The sequence below is a fragment of the Schistocerca serialis genome, chromosome 3 (genome assembly GCF_023864345.2).
Source record: "Schistocerca serialis cubense isolate TAMUIC-IGC-003099 chromosome 3, iqSchSeri2.2, whole genome shotgun sequence".
NCBI classification, from domain to species: Eukaryota; Metazoa; Arthropoda; class Insecta; order Orthoptera; family Acrididae; genus Schistocerca; species Schistocerca serialis.
This window is the reverse complement of record NC_064640.1, coordinates 554209353-554230238: the sequence shown is the minus strand read 5'-3', so window position 1 is coordinate 554230238 and position 20886 is coordinate 554209353. Positions and strand designations below refer to the sequence as shown.

At 41.0% G+C, this 20886-nt stretch overlaps 1 protein-coding gene across 1 annotated transcript in view; it reads left to right on the top strand.

Moving 5' to 3' along the window:
- The window catches only part of LOC126470448 (zinc finger protein 84-like), a 306629-nt gene that overhangs the window by 71395 nt on the left and 214348 nt on the right, over window positions 1–20886 (top strand). The gene's annotated exons all lie outside the window — the stretch shown is intronic.

Genomic DNA, 20886 nt, shown 5'->3' with positions numbered 1-20886 from the left:
TTGCACTCCTTTTTCAGGGCAGGGATGTTTGCCACCATGGTTATCAAGACTCATTTTAGAAAGTTTTGGAGAGGAAGATATAGTGATGTTCATATCTGGTTTTTAAATCCGTCTGCCATATTATTTCTAATTAGCATTGCAGCTGTGTTATTTACATGCCTGTGGGTCTAAACACTGCAACAGCTGCTCCATGTTTTTCTCTGATTGAATTAAGATCTGACTGCTCATTTAATTTACTATGAGGTTTGCACAATCACATATGATTTTGAGGACATTAGTGCAGTTGAGATGTGACTGTCACGACATTTACATACTCTGACCCCTAGACTGCTTCATAAGCCATACAATGTATTTATGTGCCAGAAGAGTGAGTCCAAACCATATCTCCTAACAAAGGTAGGGAAAGGAGCAGAGGCGAATTATTGGGATAGCATATGCTACAAGCCGCATGCTGGCAGGAATCCCGTTCAGCAGTCTTCTATTTTTTGGAACAAAATTAACAGCTAGCAGTTTTGAATTGAAAATAATTACATTGTTTAGGACTAAGTGAGCATGACTGTGCACTGTTTTGGAAGATCTGGAAATAATATGTCAGGAACATGTATTTTTTAATGGTTGAAGAGTCCATTCAACATAAATATGTTTCATTAAACTACATCTTTCATATTACAAATTGGCTCTAGAATTTTTGTACATTTTCTGTTTCACTGTGGTCTGCTGTGCATTGTTATGAACTTGCACCACAGTATTATGGTAAGAAATCATTTGCTTTACATACCTGTAGTTAAAAAGAAGCTCACGTAAAATTCTATGTTGATATGCACTCAGGTCAAACACTGCAGGCTATTCAGAAAAATCGTCTGACAATCAGGATCTTCCAACACTCTGACTGCTATTTATTTCAGTCAAGATTATTTATAATGTAGCTCACTTAACACTGTTTTTGCAGTCAAATTTTATGTTACTGTAATTAATTTTGAGTTCAGCCACAGTGTGCCCTTACAGCATGTTTATCTACCACACTTCAAACCATTTCTGTACGGTTTTCCAGCATGCTTTAACATTTAACCCATTCAGATATGCAAGTGTGCTTATTCTCTCCTGCTGAATGTTGCAGTGTTAAGTTTCCAACTTACACCATTGAGCACAACATAGATCATTCTCTCCTAACTGGCGTGTCATAACATTTTGATGTGTGATACAGAGCTATGAAGAGTCTCATATTATTCTATCCAGAGTTTTAAAAATTACTGCTGTATAATTCAACATATTTTACATTTTAATGAGAGTAATACTCTGAAAAGCCAAAAAAACTTATACATGTGCTTAATATCGTGTAGGGCTGCCCACGAGTGCACAGAAGTGCCACAACACAATGTGGCATGGACTTGACTAATGTCTGATGTAGTCCTGGAGGGAATTGACACCATGAATCCTGCAGGGCTGTCCATAAATCCGCAAGAGTATGAGCGGGTGGAGATCACTTCTCAGCAGCATGTAAGAAGGCATCCCAGATATACTCAACAATGTTCATGTCTGGGGAGTTTGGTGGCCAGCAGAAGTGTTTAAACTCAGAAGAGTGTTCCTGGTGCCAATATGAAGCAATTCTGGTTGTGTGGGGTGTCGCATTGTCCTGCTGGAATTGCCCAAGTTAGTAGGAATGCGCATTGGACATGAGCGAATGCAGATCAGACAAGATGTGTATGTACATGTCACCTGTCAGAGTCATATCTAGATGTATCAGGGGTCCCATATCACTCCAACTGCATATGCTCCACACCATTACAGAGCCTCCACATGTGGAACAGTCCCTTGCTGACATGTAGGGTCTATGGATTCATGAGGTTGTCTATATACCCATACACGTCCATCTGTTCAATACAATTTGAAGTGAGACTCATCTGACCAGGCAACATGTTTCCAGTCATCAACAGTCCAATGTCTGTGTTGACGGACCCAGGCGAGGCGTAAATTTTTGCGTTGTGCAGTCATCAAGGGTATACTAGTTGGCCTTTGGCTCTGAAAGCCCATATCAATGATGTTTCATTGAATGGTTCGCAGACTGACACCTGTTGATAGCTCAGCACTGAAATCTGCAGCAATTTGCAGAAGGGTTGCACTTCTGTCGTGTTGAATGATTCTCTTCAGTCGTCATTGGCCTGTTCTTGGCTATGGCTCTGAGCACTATGGGACTTAACATCTAAGGTCATCAGTCCCCAGGCCCCGTTCTTGCAAGATCTTTTTCCAGCCACAGCAATATTGGAGATTTGATGTTTTACCAGATTCCTGATATTCATGGCACACTCATAAAATGGTCATACAGGAAAATCCCCACTTCATCGCTACCTCTGAGATGCTGTGCGCCGACTATAACACGATGTTCAAACTCACTCAAATCTTGATAACCTGCCATTGTAGCAGCAGTAACCAATCTAACAACTGTGCCAGACACTTGGTGTCTTATATAGGTGCTGCTGACTGCAGTGCTGTATTCTGCCTGTTTACATATCTCTGTATTTGAATACACATGCCTGTACCAGTTTCTTTGGCACTTCACTGTAATTGATAATAATTTTAGCAAATCAGCACCTGAAGTGGTGGGCAACTTCCAGTTCTGTTTGGTGGTGATTTGAACCAGGGTAGAAGTCTGAAGCAGTGCTTCTCATTTTGTGAAAATATAAATAGTGGCATGCTGATCATGTGCTTAGTTTTGGTGTATACATATAAGAAATAGGTAGTGGTCCAAAAATTTTACTTCAGTTTGGCGATGAAGAGACTTACTATTTGTAAATCATGATTCCTTTTATTTCTATGTGAGTGGAGCTAATAAAAGTCAACTGTGACAGGTATTTTAGTTTCTCAAGTGATGCTAATTTTGTTGCTGTGATAATGTTTCAAACACCAGGGTGCATGCATCTGATAGTACTTACACTAGTGAAATAAAATTTTATTAGATGCTGCCTTAAATATTATATGGAGGCAAAATGATACATTTGAAAAAAATATGAGAATGTATTGATGAATAAGGACCCTTTGGTCCCAATGCTATGGGCCCCAGGTGATTTTAAAACAGCTCTGGGAAGGAGGGATCATTCTGCTTGGTACCAGGACATATGAATGAAATTGACTGATGAACATTTAAGCATGTTTGCAATGAATGTACTGTTCTCTTGTATGTCCTAATCTCACTGTGGAGTTACAAGACCATGAGCTGATTGGAGCAAGAATGCTTGGAAGGCAGACACGATGTTCTACAGTCAGTGAAATCCACCACACATCTGTGGCACACGTCACTCGAGCCACCTGGATGGAAAGAAATGTTTCTTAGTCACCTTGCAACACTACAAAGAATCAATTGTGCAGCCATGGCTTCCTTCTTATGGGAACACGTACCATCTTCTTGTGCTTGTGATGTGCACATTTCAGTATGCCACATTTTAATGAAGTGTGTTCCATTTTCTGACAAGATGGAAGCTTCCGTATTACCTGCTATTTCGTATTACTGAGACAAATGTAATGTGTTTGCATTTTAGAAGTCTCTGAATTGGCAGAACTCCATCATTAACTTTCAGAGAGAAGATTTTGATAATTTGTAAGTGATCAGCCAGTCACAGTGTATTATATATTACTTTGGAATATTGTTCTACTGAACTTATTATGACTGATGATTTGAAACTGTAAATGTGACCATTTGAAAACTGTTGGCTGAAGTGGCCTATGTATGAAGCATACTTCAGTGTCAACATTTCCAACACTAGGTAAACAGTGAGAGAAAGCAAAGATGAACAACAGTAAACCATTGTCAGCTTTATCTGAAAAGCACTAAACAGAGGAAATAAGAAGAGATATTTGATGGCTCTGCATTTTGAATGATGTACTGCATTTGCATTCGGTAAATTTATACTGATGACATTATAGATTATGCCACATTAAGGTGATAAGTGTTTTCTTTTCTACAAAGCTATGTAAAAGGAGTGCGAAAATGGACAATACAATAGTTCTTGTGTTATTTTAATTGATTCACATCTCAGGAATACCAATTATATTTTCTGTACAGTATATACAGTATTATTTCTTCTGTTGATAAGCAGTGAATGGCAGGTATCACATGCAATGAACTGAACTGATGACATTATAGATTATGCCACATTAAGGTGATAAGTGTTTTCTTTTCTACAAAGCTATGTAAAAGGAGTGCGAAAATGGACAATACAATAGTTCTTGTGTTATTTTAATCGATTCACATCTCAGGAATACCAATTATATTTTCTGTGCAGTATATACAGTATTATTTCTTCTGTTGATAAGCAGTGAATGGCAGGTATCATATGCAATGAACTGAATCAACTGCATCTTCTTTATAGAGCTACATGAACTAGCTACCAAAATTTGAGCTGTTAGTGTGGCAGATGCTTCATGACTAGAGAGCTCATGTCTTCCAACTTATAATGCAAAGAGAAAATTAATAAATGAAGTGAAATTAAAAAATTTCAGATGTACACATTAATAACTTCAACAGGTGAATATTAATGAAAAAGGGCTTGAAAGACGCGGGATTTCTAAAATCTGTGAAGTTTTTTCATAATGAAAAACTACTCATATAGGCTATTACATTCAGTTCAGTAAACAACAAGTAATTGGGGAATTTTACAATTACAGTGCATTTGTATAGTACACTTGCTTGCCTACAGCAAAATCCTGTTACAAACAGACATAACTTCAATACATGTAAAGTAGGGTTGGGAGCATGAGGACCTCTGCAATCAGCAAAACATAAGAACACAATCAGTGGTGCAGTAGATAATTATATAATGAAACAATTCTCTGTGAATACAGTAAATTTGGATGCATTTGACTTTAGATGTAGCTATTGACTCTAAACCCAATTGGATAATGTCAGCACTAGATATACAGGGTGAACATTAATAAAACCAACAAGCTGCAGGACTGGATTCCTGACTGGAAATGTAAGAAAAAAGGCCCTATTAACATATGTCTGGAAATGGACGGTGTGTGTGTGTGCAATGACAACAAATCATCCCGGAACACAGTACAGAACTGCATTGCATCCACATCACAACAGATGTTCAAAGTGGCCTCTGTGGGATTGCAGGTGACAGGGATTGTAGCAGTTGTCAAGCAGGATACACATAATCATACTTTGGCTTACCCATTTTGGCAGGTCACTTGCCTGGAGCTTGTACTAGGGTTTTTCTCAATATCCTGTAGAACCCGGTCCTGCAAATCTGGTGTACGCACAGTCTGCCACCTCCCTGCATGTTCATCTGTCTGGAAGGATCCATGATCACACAGACATTCAAATAGGGCTTGAAACATTGTTTGACGTGGTTGGTGTCTGTAAGGATACTTGTTTCGGTATAGGTGTGCAGGCTCTCGACCCTTTCCATCTGCTTGGCTGTACACAGACACCATCTCGGCTTGTTTCCAACATGAGTACTGGACCATTCTGCTGCTTACGGTATACTGCGTCAATCACACAGCTAATAAAGAACACATGGTATATGATCAGAGGAACTGTCATCCATCAGTACCATCTACCATGCCAATGATGCATTTCCAGACACATGTTCATAGGACCTCTCCTTCTCCATTTCCAGTCAGTAATACATCCCTGCAGTTTGTCAGTTTTATTAATGGTCCCCCTATACATGAACATCACATTTTTATGTTATGTTAACGGGAACCTAGAAACGATGGAGAGGCTTTGTCCCCGCTGCAGTCGCAGTGGTCCGCAACCCCACAACGACTGCCGCAGTCCACTTCACCCCTGCATCGCCCCACACCGAACCCAGGGTTATTGTGCGGTTCGGCCCCAGATGGACCCCCCAGGGAATGTCTCACACCAAACGAGTGTAACCCCTATGTTTGCGTGGTAGAGTAATGGTGGTGTATGCGTACGTGGAGAACTTGTTTGCGTAGCAATCGCCGACATAGTGTAGCTGAGGCGGAATAAAGGGAACCAGCCCGCATTTGCTGAGGCAGATGGAAAACCGCCTAAAAACCATCCACAGACTGGCTGGCTCACTGGACCTCGACACAAATCTGCTGGGCGGATTCGTTCCGGGGACCAGCACTCCTTCCCGCCCGGAAACACCACATTAGTGTGCAGAGGAGTTTGTGGGAAGTGAGTTGAGCTGACTCCCATGAGTGTACATTAATTGATTAGGAAAGCAAATAGTCTATATAAGAAACTGTGGAGTGTTCCTTAAACAAAGAAAAAATCCAGCTGTCAGAAGTAATGAAAAATATACATCATGCTTAGCAAACATAATGTGTCTGTTGCTATAGCCTACAGTTTTATCATCACCCTTCACATCAGCCCCTGAAAAATATGCTTTATAAAAAGCAGACTCACCTGGACAACCACAGCATGCAAATGTACTCAATAAAACATTCAGAAGTAGATCATCAGGTTACACAGTCAAATAATATCTGTGCAATGTTAACTTCTATTTTTTTACTTTATCCAACAGAGAGGTATTTCAGTCATGCTTTACTATATATTTTATGTGTATAAATGTTGCAGCTGTTGTTGATCTGTTTGGTCCCAAGAGAGCCAGGCAAAGCAAGAATTGTGGACTAGTGTGGGTGGAGCTAATTATATTTCAAGTTTTGTATATGGCATTTAAGCCTGTATAATCTTATACAGTCTGAGATGTCTAATATTGCTCTACAAAATAATCCATGGGCAAATAAAACACAGTGCAATGTGTTATCCACTTTGTAATTTTTTTTAATGCCTCTTTATGACGTGTGAACACACATAAGCTGTTTACTTTGTAGAATAAATATGTGATGGTTTTTTTGTCTTCAGACATCTTCATCAATTAAATCTGAACTGCATATGTTTTTTCTGCTTTGTGTGCTCCATTTATTATGCTTAAAGAATATACTCTTAATCTGTAACCCCCCCAAGGCAGCATACAAACACTGTGTTTGTGTTCTGCCTCTCATCTCCCCCAGTTTCAGTGCAAATATTAGTATAACAACAGTTTTACTCACTTGATGTCTACAGTGTGCCAATTTCCTCATAACTGATTGATATTTTTGGGAGAATGGAATGAGAAAGAGAGATAGTTTTAAGATCTTATGAAAATATTTGACTGGTTATGAGAAATAAGGGAGAGTTACTTGAGTAAGACTCATTTCAAATTAAATGTTATATTGTTATGATTGAAAAGACTATTAAAATTTTGATTTTGGCCACAGAAGAGATCCAAGTGCACTTGGTGTGCTTACACATCAGTAAAATGAGAGGACTGGAGTCCAAATACATCTGAAACTGCCATGGTTTATACTTTATTCTAGTTTCCAAAATCAGCCTAGTTTGATCTTAGAATGATTCCTTGAGTAATGTTTTAGCCAATTCCTTCACCATCATTATCAGATCTGAGACAGTAATATCTTTCTAATGACCTCACTTCATCTGCGATGCTACAATTTAACTGACAGAAAATGCAGTATTTATGTACAGACGCAGACCGCAAAGTTGTAACAATGATACATAAGCAGAGGCCTGAAACCAAAAAGGGAGTGGCACGGTATAAACACATGGGGCACCAACAGGACATTGCTTACTTTCTGCATATCATCTTACTTCTCAACAAATGTTTCAACATTTTTGTTTCCCCTTTATTTCAGTGTGCATAAATGTGCAATAAAATGCATTGTTGATAGCTTAGTTGAAGTGCTGATACGTACAACATATATATTAAAATGTACAGACAAGAATGCATGCCAATGAATTTAGTCACTTTTACCAGTAAAGGTAGAATTAAAAATTATTTAAAATTGCTTTACTTATTTATTAATCATGTTATACAGGTGCAGTATAAGAACTTTCTGAAACCATTTCTAGAACATTGTGCTATGTGGAAGACAGAAAGCTTGGGAGATGGGGGTTAAAAGCATTTGGAATTAAATGCCCCAGTGGATGTCATAAATCGAGGAACATTTAAAGCTGTGGAGTGAACATATTTTAGTTTGGTCAAAGAAGGGGAAGGGTGTTTGGGAAAACTTCATTTAGAGAATACATAAATGGGAACATGCTGAAGAAGCTTCTGCTAGTGGAAGGTAGCTGACAAAAAATGGAAGGCAAAGACACATGTCACTGAAGATGTAAATTAGAGTAAGAATAGAAATATTCTTACTCATACAAGACTGACTCATAAATCTTTTACATGATAAAGGACATAGAACATAGAGGAAAAGTCATCAAATGGAAAATAAAATGAAAGAGTATGTACTTACTATCAGAAAAATTTCAAGTACTTGTTTTAAGTCCTAGAGGGTGCACAAAATAATGTATGCTGTTTAAAATATGCCTGCCCACAATGTGTTTCAGTTAATTTGTGGAAAATAATAGTTCACAACAGATGTAGACTTAGTGACTGATCTGATAACCAGTAAGTGTTTCTTAAATGAACCTGTGGTGAAGTACATGTTGTTTTGGGTAATAACTGATAAGCAGCATCCCTTAATCATTCTAGCAAGGGGAGCATTTTCTTTGCTACGAAACTGCAATGATATTTCGTTATATTGACCACTAGCTGAGAAACCCAGTATTGCCCAAGTATTTATTTATAGCTGTGCCTGAGACCTTGTACATGTGGAATATATTTTTGACTTATAAAGCTACTTGGTATACATTTGAAGTAGTACAATTGGGGACATGAACAAAGAGCTTGTTTGCTTCACTAACATGGGAGAGAGCCACCATAGAGTTGGTCATGCAAAGAGCAACTGACAATAAGGTGCACACCAGCAGCATGCAACATCTGGCTTTGTGCTTTTTTTTATGGTCATGGCATAACATAAGCTCACTGGGAATCATACATATTTAAAGCGAAATGGTGAACTGTTAAGAATAAATGGGATTCTGAGTAAAAACACTTGCTGTAATGTGCCACTTCCTTTCAAATTTCTGCTTCTACACTCCTGGAAATTGAAATAAGAACACCATGAATTCATTGTCCCAGGAAGGGGAAACTTTATTGACACATTCCTGGGGTCAGATACATCACATGATCACACTGACAGAACCACAGGCATATAGACACAGGCAACAGAGCATGCACAATGTCGGCACTAGTACAGTGTATATCCACCTTTCGCAGCAATGCAGGCTGCTATTCTCCCATGGAGACGATCGTAGAGATGCTGGATGTAGTCCTGTGGAACGGCTTGCCATGCCATTTCCACCTGGCGCCTCAGTTGGACCAGCGTTCGTGCTGGACGTACAGACCGCGTGAGACGACGCTTCATCCAGTCCCAAACATGCTCAATGGGGGACAGATCCGGAGATCTTGCTGGCCAGGGTAGTTGACTTACACCTTCTAGAGCATGTTGGGTGGCACGGGATACATGCGGACGTGCATTGTCCTGTTGGAACAGCAAGTTCCCTTGCCGGTCTAGGAATGGTAGAATGATGGGTTCGATGACGGTTTGGATGTACCGTGCACTATTCAGTGTCCCCTCGACGATCACCAGTGGTGTACGGCCAGTGTAGGAGATCGCTCCCCACACCATGATGCCGGGTGTTGGCCCTGTGTGCCTCGGTCGTATGCAGTCCTGATTGTGGCGCTCACCTGCACGGCGCCAAACACGCATACGACCATCATTGGCACCAAGGCAGAAGCGACTCTCATCGCTGAAGACGACACGTCTCCATTCGTCCCTCCATTCACGCCTGTCGCGACACCACTGGAGGCGGGCTGCACGATGTTGGGGCGTGAGCGTAAGACGGCCTAACGGTGTGCGGGACCGTAGCCCAGCTTCATGGAGACGGTTGCGAATGGTCCTCGCCGATACCCCAGGAGCAACAGTGTCCCTAATTTGCTGGGAAGTGGCGGTGCGGTCCCCTACGGCACTGCGTAGGATCCTACGGTCTTGGCGTGCATCCGTGCGTCGCTGCGGTTCGGTCCCAGGTCGACGGGCACGTGCACCTTCCGCCGACCACTGGCGACAACATCGATGTACTGTGGAGACCTCACGCCCCACGTGTTGAGCAATTCGGCGGTACGTCCACCCGGCCTCCCGCATGCCCACTATACGTCCTCGCTCAAAGTCCGTCAACTGCACATACGGTTCACGTCCACGCTGTCGCGGCATGCTACCAGTGTTAAAGACTGCGATGGAGCTCCGTATGCCACGGCAAACTGGCTGACACTGACGGCGGCAGTGCACAAATGCTGCGCAGCTAGCGCCATTCGACAGCCAACACCGCAGTTCCTGGTGTGTCCGCTGTGCCGTGCGTGTGATCATTGCTTGTACAGCCCTCTCGCAGTGTCCGGAGCAAGTATGGTGGGTCTGACACACCGGTGTCAATGTGTTCTTTTTTCCATTTCCAGGAGTGTATGATGTTACATTGGAGAGACATAACTTGAAACCCTTGTGAGTGAAAGGCTCCGAGGAACAAGATAATGCGTGATGCTCTCAATCGGAGTTGTGTCGCACCTCACTTTTGGAAGGAGTTTCCAAAGAATGCATTAAAGAGTGATGTACTTAATCTGCAGCAAGTCTCACCTCACAATCTTCATTGGATTCTTGAGGCCGCACACTCCTCAGTCTTCTAGCTATTGTGGCATATTCAGAAAGACTTGACTGTTTTATAGACATTTTTACTCATAAACAAAATGAAATCAAAATGTAATGAGTAGGCACCCAAATCCCACAGCAAACTTAATAATTTCGTTTTTCCTAGCAAAGAAATTAAACAAAACCAATCAAAGGAAGCAAAGCAATGTCTTAAAGTCTTTAATACACAGAACAAAAACATTAAATCTGTGTATCCTAGCCAAGTAAATTCACTGTTGGTTTGTGTTCGTAAAGAACACAATTATGTCACTAACATATAATTCTTAAAAAACTGAGAGCATCTTCTCTTGGTTCTTTGATATACTACAAAACTAACAGTGGCATCTTTTGGTTATTTGATGAATTGCACCATTATAATTAAACATCTGAATTGCTAAGCTGAGCGGGTAATTTTAGATAAAACTTTAAATATATATTTTTTTCCATGTTGCAATTTTGATTGAATAAAACCTATATGTCACCCCAAGCTACACTCAAGTTACCTATGAAAATCCCATGAAAATATGGTTGATAATTTTGGAGATAAATGTGTTCAAAGCAGACAGACAGTTATGCTGCTTTTACAGTTTTATCATTACTATAGATATCTATATATAAGAAGATAGATGTTAACAAATTTCTGTTTATGAGAAATGCCTTTCCTGCTATTGCTAGACTGCATTTTGCATCCTCTGTCCATCTGCTTCTTTCTCCTATGTCCATCTCCTCCTTTCCCTCTCTTTGCCCATCTCCTACTCACCCTCTCTTGGTCCATCTCTTCCTATCCATCTCCTCCTCTCACCTCTCACTGTTCTTCTCCTCCTCCGTCCTTTCTCTTCCATTTGCTCCTCTTTCTTTTGTCTGTCCATCTCCTCCTTTCCCCTCTCTCCACCCATCTTCTCCTCTCCCCACTCTCTGTTCATTTCACCAGCCCCTTCTCTCTGTCCATCTCCTCCTCCCCCCATCTGTGTCCATCTCCTCCTTCCTCCTCTCTGTCTGTCCATATCATTTTCCTCCCTTTTCTCTCCACATTGTCACCCCCACCCCAATAGGAGGCTGGTGATTCTTACGCCAACAGTATTTCTTTCCATATAGTAACCAACATGTGTACCAAATGTCTTTGAAGGTAGTAAGCTTTTTACCCATGCATTTGTCCACATACACACATGTCAAATACATTTCACATGTATTTAATGTAGTGAGTTGTAGCAATTGTAGATTTACTTCTGGAGGAGGCTGAGCAGAGACTACAACATGTACGAAATGTTAGATCATGTTATTAAAACTTGAACAAGATAGAGTACTTAACTTGGAAACAATTCAGGTCAACAAGAATGGCACTATGTATATGTTGCTGTCGCTGAACAGTACAGAATTATAGGCATATCTCAATTTACAGTTGACTATAAACTTCAATAGACAGTTCTGGCTTGTAATACAACTGGCACTGCTGGATCTATGATCATACTGTTGTCGTAAGTGATGACTGACAAGCAGAATAAGTGGTGGTGTGCTCTGATATACATAAGAATCCAGTAGCAGTGGCATATGGAACCTCTTCAGGGCATGTCTGCACCAACATTTCCCATCTGTTGGTGCATCAGGCAGAGACTGTTCTTACTTGTTGTTCCATCATGAGATACCAACTTTGACATGGGACCTCATTTTTTGGATGACAACACATTCCTTTCTCTCCCCTGCCCCCCTCCTCCTCCTCCTTAAACCTACACACCATTGTTGCGTAGTGGCGTGTCACATGATGGCAGCAGGACAGGGGGGGGGGGGGGGCTGGCCTGAATGGAAATGTTAATAAGGAGACAAGGAATGTGACTTGCAACAGCCAATGATGGAACTCCAGGGCAGGGGTGCTATGATGGCTGTCCAGGGACTGTGTCTCCATTGAGTTTGGCTCTGGTAGCAGGACCATCGATGACTGCAGTGGTGGTGCGACGTCAACCTCCATTGGGACCACTCTGGATGGTGCCAACTGTGACAGATAGATGTACTGAGTCTTAATGGGTGATGGTACTGATCCCCAGTGGCACACAAAATGGTCAGATGGCTGTTGTAGAAGCAACGAAAAAGGAATGCCAAATTTAAAAGAGCACAAAATCCCCAATATTGTCAAAGTTTTGCATAAGTTCAAAATATAGCACGTACTTCAATGAGAGATGCTTTTAATAATTTCCACAATGAAACTCTATCTTGGCATATGGCAGAAAACCCAAAGAGATTCTGGTCATATGTAAAGCACACCGGTGGCAAGACGCAGTCAACATCTTCTCTATGCGATAACTACAGTGAAGTCACTGACGACAGTGCCATTAAAGCAGAAGTATTAAACACAGTTTTCCAAACTCCTTCACCAAATAAGATGAAGTAAATATCCCTGAATTCCAATAAAGAACAACTGCCGAGATGAGAAACATAGAAGTTGATATCCTCGGTGTAGCAAAGCAGCTTAAATCACTTAAGGGCAAGTCCGCCGGTCCAGATTGTATACCAGTCAGGTTCCTTTCAGAGTATGCTGATACAATAGCTCCATATTTAGCAATTGTATACAACTACTCGCTTACAGAAAGATCCATACCTAAAGACTGGCAAATTGCTCAAGGCACGCCAATACCCAAAAAGGGAAATAGGAGTAATCCGCTGAATTAGAGGCCCATATCACTAATGTCGATTTGCAGTAGGGTTTTGGAAGACATACTGTGTTTGAACATTATGAATTACCTCAAAGAAAACGATTTATTGACACATAGTCAGCACAGATTCAGAAAATATTGTTCTTGTGAAACACAACTAGCTCTTTATACTCATGAAGTAATGAGTGCTATCGACAGGGGATGTCAAATTGATTCCATATTTTTAGAGTTCCATAAAGCTTTCAACACTGTTCCTCAAAAGCATCTTCTAACCAAACTGCGTGCCTATGGAATATTGCCTCAGTTGCACGACTGGATTCATGATTTCTTGTCAGAAAGGTCACAGTTCATAGTAATAGATGGAAAGTCATTGAGTAAAACAGAAGTAATATCCGGCATTCCCCAAGGAAGTGTAATAGGCCCTCTCTTGTTCCTGATCTATATTAACGACATAGCAGACAATCTGAGTAGCCCTCTTCGAATGTTTGCAGATGATGCTGTCATTTACCGTCTTGTAAAGTCATCAGATGATCAAAACGAATTGAAAAATGATTTACATAAGACATCTGTATGGTGCAAAAAGTGGCAATTGACCTTGAATAAAGAAAAGTGTGAAATTATTCACATGAGCACTAAAAGAAATCCGCTAAATTTCAATTACGCGATAAGCCACACAAATCTGAAGGCTATAAATTCAACTAAATACTTAGGAATTACAATTACAAAATCCTAAATTAGAACGATCACGTAAATAATGTTGTGGGTAGAGCAAACCAAAGATGTGATTCATTGGCAGAACACTTAGAAGGTGTAACAGATCTACTAAAGAGACTGCTTACACGACGCTTGTCCGCCCTGTTCCGGAGTACTGCTGTGCGGTGTGGGATTCGCATCAGGTGGGACTGATGTATGACATCGAAAAAGTTGAAAGAAGGGCGGCTCATTTTGTATTATCATGAAATAGGGGAGATAGTGCCATGTACACGATACGTGAATTGGAGTGGCAGTCATTAAAACAAAGGCGGTTTTCGTTGCGACGGGATCTTCTCATGAAATTTCAATCACCAGTTTTCTCCGATTGCGAAAACATTCTGTTGGCTCCCACCTACATAGGGAGAAATGATGATCACAATAAAATAAGAGAAATTAGGGCACGTACAGAAAAATTTAAGTGCTCATTTTTCCCCCGCACGGTTTGAGAGTGGAATGGTAGAGAGACACTTGAAGGTGGTTCATTGAACCCTCTGCCATGCAATTTATTGTGAATAGCAGAGTAATCATGTAGATGTAGATATACACATAGATGAACCTGCTCATGTATAGCATAGGAGACAGACCGAGCACGATGAAATTGTGGTTGTTCGCTCTCTTTAACAATATAATGTGCAATTCAAAATCCTTAGCCCTTCCTAAACCTGGTTCAAAAAGTTCACTGTACTTATTGCACAAGTCAGAAACATTAGTATGAGGCATTGAAATGCTGATTTGTTACACATTGTCTTGTGTAAGCAGGCTGAAGAAATCAAACAAATCTAAATCAAAAATGTTTGCACTGTTTTTAGAACATACATGAAATGAAACACTCTTTGCAATATCACGAAAATTTGCTGGCAAACTGCATGTACCAAGTACTGGTATTTTGTGCCTGTTATATGCAGACAAAACAGAAGTTAGCATCTGTAGTTGTGGTATACCTATCATTTCATAGGTGCTTTTACTGATGAGTGAAACATATGCACCCATGTTGTTGTTGTTGTGGTCTTCAGTCCTGAGACTGGTTTGATGCAGCTCTCCATGCTACTCTATCCTGTGCAAGCTTCTTCATCTCCCAGTACCTACTGCAACCTACATCCTTCTGAATCTGCTTAGTGTATTGATCTCTTGGTCTCCCTCTACGATTTTTACCCTCCACGCTGCCCTCCAATGCTAAATTTGTGATCCCTTGATGCCTCAAAACATGTCCTACCAACCGATCCCTTCTTCTAGTCAAGTTGTGCCACAAACTTCTCTTCTCCCCAATCCTATTCAATACCTCCTCATTAGTTACGTGATCTACTCACCTTATCTTCAGCATTCTTCTGTAGCACCACATTTCGAAAGCTTCTATTCTCTTCCTGTCCAAACTGGTTATCGTCCATGTTTCACTTCCATACATGGCTACACTCCATACAAATACTTTCAGAAATGACTTCCTCACATTTAAATCTATACTCGATGTTAACAAATTTCTCTTCTTCAGAAACGATTTCCTTGCCATTGCCAGTCTACATTTTATATCCTCTCTACTTCAACCATCATCAGTTATTTTACTCCCTAAATAGCAAAACTCCTTTACTACTTTAAGTGTCTCATTTCCTAATCTAATCCCCTCAGCATCACCCGATTTAATTTGACTACATTCCATTATCCTCATTTTGCTTTTGTTGATGTTCATCTTATATCCCCCTTTCAAGACACTGTCCATTCCGTTCAACTGCTCTTCCAAGTCCTTTGCTGTCTCTGACAGAATTACAATGTCATCGGCGAACCTCAAAGTTTTTATTTCTTCTCCATGGATTTTAATACCTACTCCGAATTTTTCTTTTGTTTCCATATCTGACTGAAATATAATTGTCTTTTGAACCTGAATGAAAAGTCTGTTCTGCTGCATGTGGTCTACAGAAGAAGAAAAGTGAGCCTTTGTCAGCGTCAGCTGTAATGGAAGTGTCAACACTACATTCACTTCCTGAAAGCCACACTGAAGCCGTGTTCGCGAGTTGTGCCTGCCCTGGCTGCTTTGTAAACAGATTGTTTGGGTATGTCATTGCTTACCACACCAGAAACACTTTGTGTCCTTACAAGGACAAGCTTTTCTATCATGCCTTGAAAAACACTGAGGATAATACTTTCTCAACTTGTTCTTATGTACACCTCGTGTACCACATGACTCCACTGTGGCTGAGCGGTTCTAGGTGATTCAGTCCGGAACCGCGCCACCGCTATGGTCGCAGGTTCGAATCCTGCCTCGGGCATGGATGTGTGTGATGTCCTTAGGTTAGTTAGGTTTAAGTAGTTCTAAGTTCTAGGGGACTGATGACCTCAGATGTTAAGTCCCTTAGTGCTAAGAGCCATATGACTGAAATGTTTTACCTTTACTTTCACTGTTAATCTGATCCCTGCCTTTATTCAATTCAACATTTGCATGAGACTAAGTAGCTTGTACACTATGAACCAGGAAAATATACAGAGCTTCAAAATCAACTTCAGTTGTATCCACTGCGCTTTTGAGACTCTACAATTGACAAAACTGTTTTCAGATCCAGATCTGGCAGTTTTAAGATAGCAGCATGAAGTCATGTGTCAGACATGTTTTGTGTGTTTGCACTATGGCTTAGGCCACAAGAACAGTTGAACCTGCAATCTCTAGCCCTCTAAGTTCAGCAGTCTACTATTTCAGTGACTGTTAGGAGCGCTTCTTAAGACGAAAAATCTCACTGCAGCAACACGACCTTAGTTTGTAAATGTTCATCTGATTTATGAACGAGTTTCTCATCTTCAGGATAAGAGTCAGGTCACAGTTTTAACCATAGAAAGTTCATGTCAGCTGTAACCACTGATAAAAAGAAAACAGTGAGCACCATACCTTTGATGTTGTAGGCTGTGAAGTGGGCATCCAGTTGTGCGTGATATTCAGACCAGTCCTTTTCTTTACTGTTAAACTGGTGAAACTTGGGAGCAGCAACCAGTTGAGGAGCTGCTTGTTGCACCAGTAAGGTTATCATTTGTCGGGTACTAAGCTGCAGTTGTTCAACCTGCTTGACAAGAAACTGAACAATGTCAGTTTCTCATTGGAGGTCAGACATGGTTAAACTCTTTATAGTAGACACAGTAGGAAACAGACTGCACAATGAATATTTTGGCCACTGTCTAGCAGAATGCTAAGAGGATGCACAAGGCAGACCAGGGAGGAATATGGATAGGAATAACCTGCACACGTCCTTGTCGGCATTGGAGTGGGCTTGTAACAGTTCTAGATTTACTTCTGGAGGAGGCCAAGCAGATACCACATCACACACAAAATAATAGAACACTTTATTAAAATTTGAACAAAATACAGTACTTAACTTGAAATCAGTCCAGGTATACAGGAATGTCATTACTCATATGTTAGTGTTGCTGACTTTTAAAACTTATCACTTGGTTTGATACGGAATGATAGTCATATTGCAATGTACAGTTGACTGTAAATTTTGATAGACAGTTCTGCCTTCTAATACAATTCACACTACTGGATCTGAAGTAAGGCAATGCTGCTGTCATAAGCAATGATTAATGAGTGCGCTGAGGAGTGCTGTGCTCTGACCTAAGTAAGCAACCAGCAGAAGTGACGTATGGAACCTCCTTAGGGTGTACCTATGCTGACATCTCCCATTCTTTTCTCAGTCAGACAGTGTGTTTCCGTCATGACATACCAACTTTGGCATGGAACCTCATTCTTCAGACACCACCACATTTTTTCACCTGTATGTCTAACGAATTTCACCCTACAGTTTCATTTTCACTGAGCGCAATGTTTATAATGAAGTATCGCCTGAACTCTGCTACACAATCATATAATTTTGCAGATACATCCAGTCCTGTATGTGGCTGATGTCTGCAAAACGTGTTGTGAATAGAGTTAGTAGTAAAGAAGTAATAAATTAAAAGTCATGCTTCATGCGGCAGGTTTACTGCATGAACAGCAAATATGTAGTAAGCAATAAACATTTTTCTGTTTCATCATTTTGTGGGGGTTGTAAACATAAAAACATACTGTAAAGGCTTGAAATTATGTGAAAAATTTTTTGCAAGTTTTTTAAATGCTCTCATCTCAAATACTGGATGAATAAAGTATGGGTATTTGCACATCATGAACTACACCGCTTTTCCACCCCCACCTCCACTGCCGCTCCTTTGATTAGTAGGTGGTTCATAGTCCCACAGCAATTCTTTCCAGATGGTAAATGAAAAGTGTGCCACGTTTTGTTAAAGTTGGTCCCCTGGTTTAGGAGGAAATGTGGAACGCACATACATATACAGGGTGTTACAAAAAGGTATGGCCAAACTTTCAGGAAACATTCCTCACACGCAAAGAAAGAAAATATGTTATGTGGACATGTGTCCGGAAACACTTACTTTCCATGTTAGAGCTCATTTTATTACTTCTCTTCAAATCACATTAATCATGGAATGGAAACACACAGCAACAGAACGTACCAGCGTGACTTCAAACACTTTGTTACAGAAAAAGTTCAAAATGTCCTCCGTTAGCGAGGATACATGCATCCAACATCCATCGCATGGAATCCCTGATGCGCTGATGCAGCCCTGGAGAATGGCGTATTGTATAACAGCCATCCACAATACGAGCACGAAGAGACTCTACATTTGCTACCGGGGATGCGTAGGCAAGAGCTTTCAAATGACCCCATAAATGAACGTCAAGAGGGTTGAGGTCAGGAGAGCGTGGAGGCCATGGAATTGGTCCGCCTCTACCAATCCATCGGTCACCGAATCTGTTGTTGAGAAGCGTACAAACACTTCGACTGAAATGTGCAGGAGCTCCATCGTGCATGAACCACATCTTGTGTCGTACTTGTAAAGGCACATGTTCCAGCAGCACAGGTAGAGTATCCCATATGAAATCATGATAACGTGCTCCATTGAGCGTAGGTGGAAGAACATGGGGCCCAATCAAGACATCACCAACAATGCCTGCCCAAACATTCACAGAAAATCTGTGTTGATGACGTGATTGCACAATTGCGTGTGGATTCTCATCAGCCCACACATGTTGAATGTGAAAATTTACAATTTGATCACGTTGGAATGAAGCCTCATCTGTAAAGAGAACATTTGCACCGAAATGAGGATTGACACATTGTTGGATGAACCCGTGGAGGCCAATCAGCTGCTGATAGTGCCTGCACACGCTGTACATGGTACGGAAACAACTGGTTCTCCCGTAGCACTCTCCATACAGTGAAGTGGTCAACGTTACCTTGTACAGCAGCAACTTCTCTGACGCTGACATTAGGGTTATTGTCAACTGCACGAAGACTTGCCTCGTCCATTGCAGGTGTCCTCATCGTTATAGGTCTTCCCCAATCGCAAGTCATAGGCTGGAATGTTCCGTGCTCCCTAAGATGCAGATCAATTGCTTCGAACGTCTTCCTGTCGGGACACCTTCATTCTGGAAATCTGTCTTGATACAAACGTACCACGCCACGGCTATTGCCCTGTGCTAATCCATACATCAAATGGGAATCTGCCAACTCCACATTTGTAAGCATTGCACTGACTGCAAAACCACGTTCTCAATGAACACTAACTTGTTGCTGCTATGTACTGATGTGCTTGATGCTAGTACTATAGAGCAATGAGTCGCATGTCAACACAAGCACCGAAGTCGATATTACCTTCCTTCAATTGGGCCAACTGGCGGTGAATCGAGGAAGTACAGTACATACTGACGAAACTAAAATGAGCTCTAACATGGAAATTAAGCGTTTCCAGACACATGTCCACATAACATCTTTTCTTTATTTGTGTGTGAGGAATGTTTCCTGAAAGTTTGGCCATACCTTTTTGTAACACCCTGTATACACTGAGGTGGAAAAAGACGTGGGATTGTGACATGCACATATTCAGATGGCAGTAGTACTGTGTACACAACTTATAAAAGGACAGTGCATTGGTGGAGCTATCATTTGTTCTCAGGTGATGCATGTGAAATGTTTTCTGACATGATTATGGCCATATGATGGGACTTTGAATGTGGAATGATAGTTGGAGCTAGAAGCATGGGATATTCCATTTTGTAAATCATTAAGAAATTCAATATTCTGAGATCCACGATGTCAAGATTGTGCTGAGAATACCAAATTTCAGGCATTACTACTCACCATAGACAAAGCACTGGCTGATGGCCTTAGCTTAATGACCAAGAGTACTGACGTTTTCATAGAGTTGTGAGTGCTAAAAGACCAGCAAAAGTGCATAAAATAACCAGAGAAATCAATGTGGGACATATGATGAACATGTTCGTTAAGACAATACAGCAAAATTTGGCATTAATAGGCTATGGCAGTAAACCTTTGCTACTAGCACAACATTGCCTGCAGTGCCTCTCATGGGCTCATGATCAATCGGTTGTACCGTAGATAGCTAGAAAATCATTGCCTGGTCAGATGCAATCTGATTTCAGTTGGTGAGGGATAATGATAGGGTTCAAGGGTAGTGCAGGCCCCACAAAGCTTTGGACCAAAGTTGTCAACAAGGCACTGTGCAAGCTGGTGGTGGCTCCATAATGACATGAGCTATGTTTACATGGAATGGACTGTTTCCTCTGCTCCAACTGAACTGATCATTGACTGGAAACAGTTATTTTCAGCTACTTGGAGACCATTTGAAGCCATTCATGGACTTCACATTTCCGAACAACGATGTGATGTCACTGGGCCATAATTGTTCGCGACTGGTTTGAAGAACATTATGGACAATTTGAGTGAATGATTTGGTTACCTTGATTGCCCAACATGAATCCCACTGCACATTTATGGGACTTAATCGAGAAATAACTTTGTGCACAACATCCCCCACAGGCAACTTTTTCAATTATGGATGG